Source organism: Sceloporus occidentalis, unplaced genomic scaffold (genome assembly GCF_023333645.1).
Source record: "Sceloporus occidentalis isolate IW3139 unplaced genomic scaffold, rSceOcc1.0.p SCAF_49, whole genome shotgun sequence".
Classification (NCBI taxonomy): domain Eukaryota; kingdom Metazoa; phylum Chordata; class Lepidosauria; order Squamata; family Phrynosomatidae; genus Sceloporus; species Sceloporus occidentalis.
Genome location: NW_028317029.1, coordinates 6,131,288 through 6,141,607, shown reverse-complemented (window position 1 = coordinate 6,141,607; position 10,320 = coordinate 6,131,288).

The window sequence follows — 10,320 nt, the reverse complement described above, 5'->3', positions numbered from 1 at the left end:
CGGGTAGCACATATGTACTGTAGCCACCTTCTACATCAAATGCTTACAAGGATACGTGGAAACCTCTCAGGAACATTGCCCTGGAGGTGTCCCACTCCCTTTCCACGTGGGAACCAGATGAGGACATAGCTTGCCATGAGTGAACGAGAAGAGTAATGAACTGGGCACAGGGTAGACAGAGATCCTTTAGATTGTAAGTCCTCAAAAGCCTCACCACTTGCTGATTTGGCCAATGGCCAGTTCCGGCCTGCATATCTATGACCGAACCTCAAAACGCAGATTTCCTTCCTTGGCAAATTTAAATGAGGTATGGAAATGTAGTCAGCATCATACAACAGGGCGGCGGTGGACTGAAAGAGTTAAAATTATAATACTGAGCATTCAGTCCACTCATTAACAAAAAACAGCTGCCTCAATAGGGAGAACATTTTAAGCAATTTTCCATTTATTTTGTAAGTTACAAAACAATAAAATACAGATTGTTCACTGATTTGTTTGGCCTCAAAATACATACTTCTGATTTAAACAAAATTATGAGGACTGTCAACAAAAAAATGTCTCTCCCAGTAAGCTTGATATGCTTACCATTTATTTTACCTTTTTAATGATTTATTAATAAGTAATTCAAATTGATTACATCAAACCATCATCAAACCATTTAGCATTTTGACATTGAGAAAATAAGAACATATATTATTATTATCTTTTTATTTTATTTTTTGCCACTCTACCTGTGCCCTTCAACGTTTTTTCACCCCTGCACTCCAGCCTGTACATGAGGCTAGCATGTCAGCGGCACACTGCCCAACATTCACTGAAACTGTGACCAGTAAAGTATATCGTGTTTAATTCACCGATCCCTGAAATTATAGAAAGAGTTGGGGTAAAATATATTTCTTTGATAAGGCATTACATTTATTATAAATACTTTAACCCTTTAGCACCCTCCTTGCCTTCAGAATGTTTTATGTGAAAAGATGTGCCCTTTCAGCTTGTTTGCCCCTTAGCCTTCTGAACAGGGAGTACAATGGAGGGGGGGGGGGGATGGTTTGAATAACTACACCAAAGGGCCCACCCGGCAAGAATACGCTCTCTAGCGCCCCCCAACCCAACTTGGGAGCATGAAAGGGATAGCTTACAGGCCACAAATAGAAACATAGAATTTGACCGCGGGTAAGAACCATTCGGTCCATCTAGTCTTCCCGTTTTCCTGATGTAAATACTCTTAATTAACCTATTAGTCGTTAGTCTTGTCTTGGATTCAGGATTGCTTTATCCCTATCCCACGCATGTTTAAATTCCTTCATTGTATTAGCCTCTACCACTTCTGCTGAGAGTCTGTTCAGTTTATCTACCGCCGTCTCAGTAAAATAACACTTTCTTACATTACATCTAAACCTTTGACCCTCTAGTTTTAGACTATGATTTGTTGTTCTAACATTCAAACATCCCTCCCGCTTTATCACATCTCCTCTCTCTCTTCTTTCCGCCAAGCTATACACATTGAGACCCCTTTTCTGCCGTTTCTGATATTTTTTGTCCCGCAAAGCATTTCCCATATTAGTCGCCCTCCTCCGAACTCCCTCCAATGTGTCAATATCCTTACAGAGGATATCAACTGCAGCTGCCACAGTCTCAACCATTCATGTAATTTGCTTAAATCACCAGGAACACCTATTCCTCCCTGAAAAACAGAGAGTTAAGCCCTTTATTCAGAACTTGCTTTATTTATTCCAGGGCTAAAAACCCAGTCCAGAGGCAATTCTAGGCCTGGCACCCCACTCCATGGTTCAGGTGCCCAGAGGCAGCTGCCTTGAACAGCTTGTTTAACAACCACGTCACTAATTCCTGAAGAAACTAGGAAGCATCACCATGAGCAGAGTAGCCTACTGGTGGAGTTGGCCGACAAGGGCTAGTGCCTTCTGGCCTGCAGGGCACATAAAGCCAATTGGTGCCACCGATCTCCTCACAACCACTGCAACACATGAACACTAACGTGCACACTTACGTACGGACTAACTCGCACACTCACATTCACCTTGTGCAAAGCCTGAGTCTGTCTTCAGCGCATACTTTGTGAGCTGCTGTGCAACTACTGCCGGGTCATGTAACGGCCCTCTATGGAGAATTACGACCAGCCAGGGGCCAGCCTGCCCCGGGGGTTCAGGATCCCTGCTTGGGCAGTTACTCAATGAGCCGGCTGGGGAGATAATATTTATCCATTGTACTCTGCCCTAGATACTACGGAGATCCGTGCCTAGCCATCTAGCCTGAGTTAATTACTACCGACACAGCACAAGGGAGTGCGTGTTTGGGGTACGTGATGGGGTAACTAGAAACTATAATGCTTAAAAACATTTTATTACAATCATAAAAACAACGTTATCTCAGATGTTTATTAAGGATGTCCACAGCCCATTCATAATAATTCTGTCCTTTTTCAGTTGGCAAAAGGGGAGCACACTGATAGGCACTAAGGCTTTGTTGCTATAGCAGCAGAAAGCTTCTAACAGTTTCTGTGTTCTTTTTTGTTCTTGAATATACGGTATATTTCATTTATATAGACTAAATACAGAGGCAGACCTGCTTCATTTTATATGCTTAACACGCAATAACACCCGGTTAATGTTTTGTTAAGGTGGAACGGCACCTTTAAATCTCACTTCTTACACTTCTGTTATTTTTGGCCCTAGCGACATTTCATCATCTAGTTTTAAACAAAGTGCACCTTTCTTTGTATTGTTTCTTTGCGGATTATCCCCATGCGCACAGAGAAAGGATAAAGTTGTAATCTTATCTCTTTCTGTCCTCGGAAGAAAACGAAACAATAAGAAACCCAAAGCATGGCCCAGGTTTCTGCAGACGTCTTTCCTGTAACTGCTTCCTGACGCTCCCTCATGGTGAGATGACTTCACGTTTGGCAGCAGGTACAGAAAGCGAGTACACAGTGAGTACCTTCTTATGTGCAAACAAACCACACAAGTCAGCCGCTCGAGTATCTCAAATATCCCGAGTGCCGTAAAAGGACCTTCTCGACTAAGTGCTATTTGTTTCCTTAAAGCAAAGCCCTGCTAGCTGAAGACGTCTGCAAAACAGAAACAAATCGGCTTTTTTTATGTAATTACAGAACAAAAAGTTACAAAACGATATAATGAATAAGAAAATGGAACCAATAGGAGGAGTCGGGTTTACACTCGCTTGATCTATGCGATTTATGTATTTCATGGCAGCCTATAATAGAAACATAAAATCTGATGGCATATAATCATTCAGCCCATCCCGTCTGTCTGTTTTCCCGGTGGAAAGACAGTGTAAAAATCCCCCCCCCCCATATGCATTTACCCCTTGCCCCAACCCCCAGCTAAACGGCTTCCAGGAGATTTGTTTGGCCAATCTCCCCAGAGTCACTTGCTGTGGGTGCCGGTCCCATGTGTGGAAAGTGCTGCCATTGATCACATGAAGACAGCTTTATGCCTGTCCCATGCATGTTCTATGTATCTACCACCGTCTCATTAAAATAAACTTTCCTTACATTACACCTAAACCTCTGACCCTCTAGTTTTTATAAACTTATAATAATGCATCCCAATGTAATAAATGGTCAGACAGGGGGGCATAACACCACCCCCATCTGCAATATGAAATACCCCTGGGAAAACCTCCAATAATGCAGATTACGAGCATGCAGGAAAACGCAGATCTTTACGAGCTGTACAATGTGCAAATCAAGCAAATCTGAAATGGATTGGTTCATTAGTTAGTATCGGATATTCTTGCACTTTATTGGATGGAGGTCATCTTTACAGAGAATGAAACTTTTGAAATTTAAACCAATGTATGTAGCGCCCTCTAGTGGTGAAACCTGACAATTCAGCCTGTGATTTGTGTCTTAATGAGTCCTTGGTCTTTGAAAAGCCCTAAATTATCCATTACGTCATTTATCTTTTGAATTAAATTAATTACCTAGCCATTACATCACGCTGAGTTCCCTGTAACCAAACTTAAGTGTCTGCTTCCCGGGGAAAACACCGGCTGCTTTTTTTATTATGTATTAGGGGAGAGGTTTAGGGTGGGCCACTTTAACCAACACACATCTACTTTTAAGCCTTTTTCAGTTAATATGGAAACAACACACCAGCCTCTGTATATAGAGAGAATCAGACCTGCAGGCAGACACGGATGCCAGGGGCAGGGAGTTGCCATGCTGTTCATGAAGAACCTGCCCTGTAACAAGCATATTCAAGACAGTAAAGACAGGGTATTTATACAAATGAAGAGGAAGGGGACGCTACAGCACCCTGAGGAAACCCATCAGTGGCGAAACGCGTAGTGTGCAAGCATGGGGTATCAAGACGCAAACAGAGGTATGGAGTAATCTGATGTTCAAAGGGACAGTGCACTCAAATAACTCATATCTCATCGAATCTAGTTTTAGAAAGCAAAAAGTCAGACACACATTGAAGCACAAAAACAGTCTGACAGACAAAATGCTCCCCTAAGAATAACTTAATAACCACAATTAGAAGCAAAACATCTGAATCAGAACCATCCCTGAGACAGCAATTAATCTAATGGATATTACATCGGGACGATTTCGCTGTCAGAACAGTGGATGGTAAAATTAGGTCTTGGCCGGGCCATCATGGCTTTTAAATCTTAACAGACATTGCACGCTTGGTTTTATCTTGCAGAGATTTACACCCACCTAAGATATATAATAAGGATAAAGTAATAGAATAGTTCATAGAAGGCAATTTCCTAACAAAATGTACCAAATAAAGAGGTTCATACTCTTTGTGAGTGGTGCCTAGTGAGAACCGATTGTTGAGCATAGAAAATATGACCCCCATTCCCCTTCCATAGGGTTGCCCAGAGTCGCCCACAGCAAGAAAAAGTAGCGGAGATATAACCTAAAGACTGAGACCTTGCACTTCATTGCTCCCTCGCAATGCTGCCATCAAGTAATCATGGTGCTCCTCAACCTCACTGCAGTTGATTCCACTTTCCTGCCACTGATTGACAGCCTTAAGCAGCCAATCAGTGCCAAGGAATGTTGGATCGTAGAGGAAGAAGGTAGCTTTTGCAGAAGTACTGCAACGTGTCAGTTAAGTGCTTTTTTTGGAATGCATATTAAGATACTCAAACAAAATGCTTTAATATGCATTATTCTATAGTGAGAATGGCAGGCACAATAGACTTTAACCTGTCCACGCACACACTCAGCTAGCCCCTAGCCCCAGGGGGATGTGATTTCATACTTAGGGGTTTTTACCAGCATGAACCAGAATTCTAGCCATATGATCTCCACGATCTTCTATTGCTTTGACTCATGAACTATGTTGTTCAGTTGCTAGCCCAATCCAATAGTACCATCAAATTCAACAAGAACCGCCTCACCGCTTAAACAAAAATTCTTACTTTGCAGACTGTACCTCTGTTGGCCGCCCTCTTCTCCTACAAAATCTTCACTCTTATTGCATTTGTGACACAGCTATCGGTTTGGAGCCTAACTCTCTGACCATACCGTTAGTATCTCCTCCAACGCTCTCTGTCGGTGTGCCTCAGGGCTTTGGCACCGCCACTCATCTCCATCAATGTTTAATCTTCTTTTGGATTCCAGTATCACCTCTAGGGCTGCAACCAACAATTATTTTTTCATTTTTCATTTATTTAAAATAATTTAATGGACTGGATGTTAAAAAACAACTTAAAATTTACATTAACATTCTTACTTTGTTATGATGTAATAAAAAACAATATTTTAAAAGTACAAGAACCCAAACACAATATTTATCAAACTAGTTTTAATACCTAAACCACTCACTTTGCACCTTGCACTTTGCCCCAGCCCTGGCACTTTGCACCCTGCACCCAGTCTCCCACTCTGCCCTGCACCCACATTCTGCCCTGCATCCCCACCCTGCCCTGCACCCACACCCTGCCCTGCCCCCACCCTCACTCTGCCCTGCACCCACACTCACACCCTGCATCCCCACCCCCACTCTGCCCTGCACCCACACCCTGCCCCCACCCTCACACCCTGCCCTGCACCCACACTCACACCCAGCCCTGCATCCCCACCCCCACTCTGCCCTGCACCCAGTCTCCCACTCTGCCCTGCACCCAGCCCTGCCCTGCATCCCCACCCCCACTCTGCCCTGCACCCACACCCTGCCTTGCACCCCCACCCCCACTCTGACCTGCACCCCCACCCTGCCCCCCCACTCTCACCCAGCCCTGCACCCAGTCTCCCACTCTGACACTCGCACATAGCTACTCGCACATAGAGAATCACTTACCTCAGCTATGGACTCGTTCCTTCAAGAGGTTGAAAACTTTATTCGAACTGCAGACCAACATTGAAGCGCGTAACGTAGCTCAAAGAAGGCGGAGACTGCAGAGCGCGTAGCAGAAGCGGGGAACGCTCGCGGAGGAGGTAAAACGAGCCGGGTGCTCCGACAACGAATCGATCACTCGATTAATCGATAACGGAAATCGCCGACAACGATTTACATTATCGATTATTATCGATTCGTTGTTTCAGCCCTAATCACCTCTATCCCAACAACATACTAATGTACCTTTCCTCCCCTGGCATTTCACATCTCGCCGGCAGGGCCCTCGTTATCTAATGTGTCGGTTTGTCTTCATCTATCATTTCTAGTTTTGTAAGAAGTACTGCGGAAACTGTTGGTGCTATATAAATAAGTTTCTAATAAAACTAGTAATATATGACCACTCGGATATATAAATAAGTTTCTAATAAAACTAGTAACATATGACCACTCGGATAAGGGAATGTGGCCTTTATAATGTCTCAGTCAGCATTTACGACTTGCCTGGAAAATCATACGATAATTAACCTCTCGCTTTCTACATCCTAATACCAGAGGATGGAGTAAAACTGGCTTTCTCAGGCCATATTCTTGGATTCTGTAAGGCTCTAAGTAATTGCCTGGTTTGATTTTTCTCTACAATCACTTCATAAATAGCTTTATTTGATGTGCTGCAGGCACCATAGCCTTCTTGGCATGTGACAAAACAATTCAGGACCGGCTATGCTGAGGATGACATACACATTATATTAGGCTTCCAAAGATGCCTTAGTGATGCTTACACGTGGATCATTCCTGGCCCCTGGCTCAGTGTCGCTGGACTTCCTCACCGTTACTTCTTGATCATGATAAACGCCTGCCAAGACTAATGCAAATATAAAGTTCTGAGTCAAAAACCACTACATAAGAGCAAAGGGCACAGAGCTCTCACGCAGTCACTGAAAATAAAGATTTGGAGACTGCAAGGACTTAAACCACGTCATATAGAGAGAGAAAAGGTCTTCTGAAGAATGTGGATATAGATTAGTCAGAAAAAGTGGTTTAGGCAATTAAATGTACAGAAAATGTTATTCTGTCAGCAAAATTAAAATGGACACTAGCCAGGAGCATAAAAAGGCATGGGGGGGGGACACGCTTCTCAGCCTTTTGGCGCTTCGTTTTTTTCTGTTACTAGCCTTTTAGGCTAGCTGGCACTATAGGAATTATGACTTCTGCTCTAAAAGTCTGGGGCCTTCAGCGGCACAATTTTTTTAAATCATGTTCCACTTGAGTTTACACAGGACACGCGTGTAATTTTCAATCACTGAAAATGGCCACGGTGGAATCGGATCCCATAAAGATTCATTTGTTTTTGGTGAGGGAGATGTGGTATCCTTGTGATCCCCCCACTTTCCCCATAGTTGCTAATATTACGTCTTCGTGTGTGAGAGACGTGGAGTTACAAATAAAACTGGGTCGTCTATTGTGGAAAGGTTTCTTTTCCAAGACGTTTTGCTTTATTCTCAATATTGCCAAATCTGTCAGTTTCTCTTCCTCAATAAATGTAGACTCCATTTGTTTCTCTCCTCCTTACGACAGTAATCTTAGCTACCCGAACCCCCCCATGCTGTTGCTGGCTCATGATATTGTAACACATATCCATAACATTGCCCCCCCCCCCTCTTTTTCCGATTTAGGATTGCTTGGTACATACGAGTATTCTGTGCCAGGTTCCTCGTATCTCTGCGGTCACATCACAAAATAAAGTATTTTCTCTAAATTACTTTTCAGACCACACTTACATAAAATCTCTTGAACGTAGAACTTGGTTGAAACAGAACCAAAACAACTTAGATCTAGGAGCATCCGTATCCCCGGCATTGCGTTAGACGAAAATCTGTGAAATTCATACAATATTAATAAGAATATATATATCAGATCAATAAGGAATACCTACAAAATAAAAAAAATCCAAGATGCTGGAAATATCTGACTTGAGAAAGAACGGTGATACTTACAACGTGACGCATCAGGTGAATCACTTTTATTGGTTTTGACAGGACAGGCTCCTAACAAAAATCTTTACAAACACACAAGAAATCCAGCGCGTCAAAAAGTCAAACAACCATAATAAAAGCAGCAACAGAAACTAGCCATCCAGACAAAAACACATCACTTTTTGCTGTCACTTATGCAGCTAATTTCACATACAGTTTTGCAACTTTTACCTTTGCGTGTACAAGATAAACAATTGTTTAACACAAATATGAGACGGTGAAACGGCAACGCGAAAGCCATAGCTCAAGAAAGAGGGGGAAGCTTTACCCTTCATTAAAACGAGACGCCGCCAGACAAAGCAGGTGTGATGGGTGACGGCTACCAACACGTATTCCTTGTTGTCAAAAACGGTATTCCTGACCGAGACGATACTTCATGTAGGACTGTAAGAAATCAATTTTATACGCACTATTTTCTTATTATTCAAGAATTGTAGCAAAAGGAAAGGTACTTTATTTTCTAAATTTAAAGGCAAAAACAGCTTAAAAGCTTAAGTACTAACAGCATCAAAAATGCGTTGGGCATCCGGAATGGATTTTAGTTTTTTTAGAGTATGTAACAGGCATCATGATGCGGGATCACCAGCTTTATAAGTTGTTCCTTTGGGTACTCCCCGTACTTCAGTATCAGATGTTAACCTAAAGGGCCCATTTTAAAATCTCATTAGGGTCTATTCACTAAAGGGAGAGTTGTGCTTTTAATTCTGTCACTTTACCTGTATAACTTATAACTTTAGTGTAAGGAGACTGAAGAAAAACAAATCTATTAGTTAATAATAGACTCTGGCATTCCTCCACCATATCTAGTAAAGTCATAACATATTAAGTGTGTGATATTCCGGGTGTAATATTCAAGGTGTGATTGGCTTTATCTATTAATCTCTAAGTATTTCTTGGAGACATGGATTTATCTTTTAAAAAACACCAGGCTCTACAATGGGATCGGTTACACTATTTTCTGCATTCTGTGCAGATTTAATTCAACATTTGTGATAAACGAAGACACATCTTGGGGTGTACATGAAATTGGGCCGATAAGAATGCAATGGCGAACCTGGATTTTTTAATATGTAAATGGATAAACGGCGATCAAGGTAATGTTTCCTTTATTTTTAAATAAGTGAAAAAAAACATTTCAAAGCGGGCTGAAAAGCGGTTCTGAAACTGGAGCCCTCTGAAGATGGAAAAGTGTCTAAACGTCTTCACAAAGCATGTAAAAGGTAAAGTAATACAGACAGATTAAATAATTTGCCAAGAAATAAGTTCACTATTAGGCACATGTACATCCATATTCAAATATACCATATTTGACATTTCGTGGAGCAAAACCCATGCAGACATCGAAGTGATGATATCTTAACACAAAATACACACGCTGGTAGATATAAAACCAAAAGGAATACTTTGTATCAGCAGCTTGACAGCGATGGCAAAGAAACAAAAGAATTCTGAAAGTTTGTGATGTAAGAATCAGACTACTTTGTAAATAACATTTCCAGGAACGCTTTGAAGCACAAAATCATCGTTACGTGCGCAGACCGCTATATTCTGGAACGCCACTTTTTGCACATTTTGAGCCATCGGGTGTCGCACTGAAGCTGCATAAAAACTATGAATTTAAGTGATTCACAAAACAAGAAGAGGAACGCAGTGGTACTCAGTACGTTTTTGACAGTCACTGAATGAAATACCCGATTTATGGCTTATGAAGTTCGCTTCAGAAGCACATAAGAGAAGAATGGTCCCATATTTATTTAGTTGAAGAATTTCAAATACCTACAATTGCTGAGCTATAAAACCCACAGAAGTTATTTCATGAAATACGCAAAGAAATCCCACAGAGTTCCCAGACATAGGTTTGTGTCTTAGAAAGAAACCCTATGATGATACCGGAGATTTTCAGGAAAACTTTTTACAAATATATTCCCAGCTTTCAAATTTGAAAAATA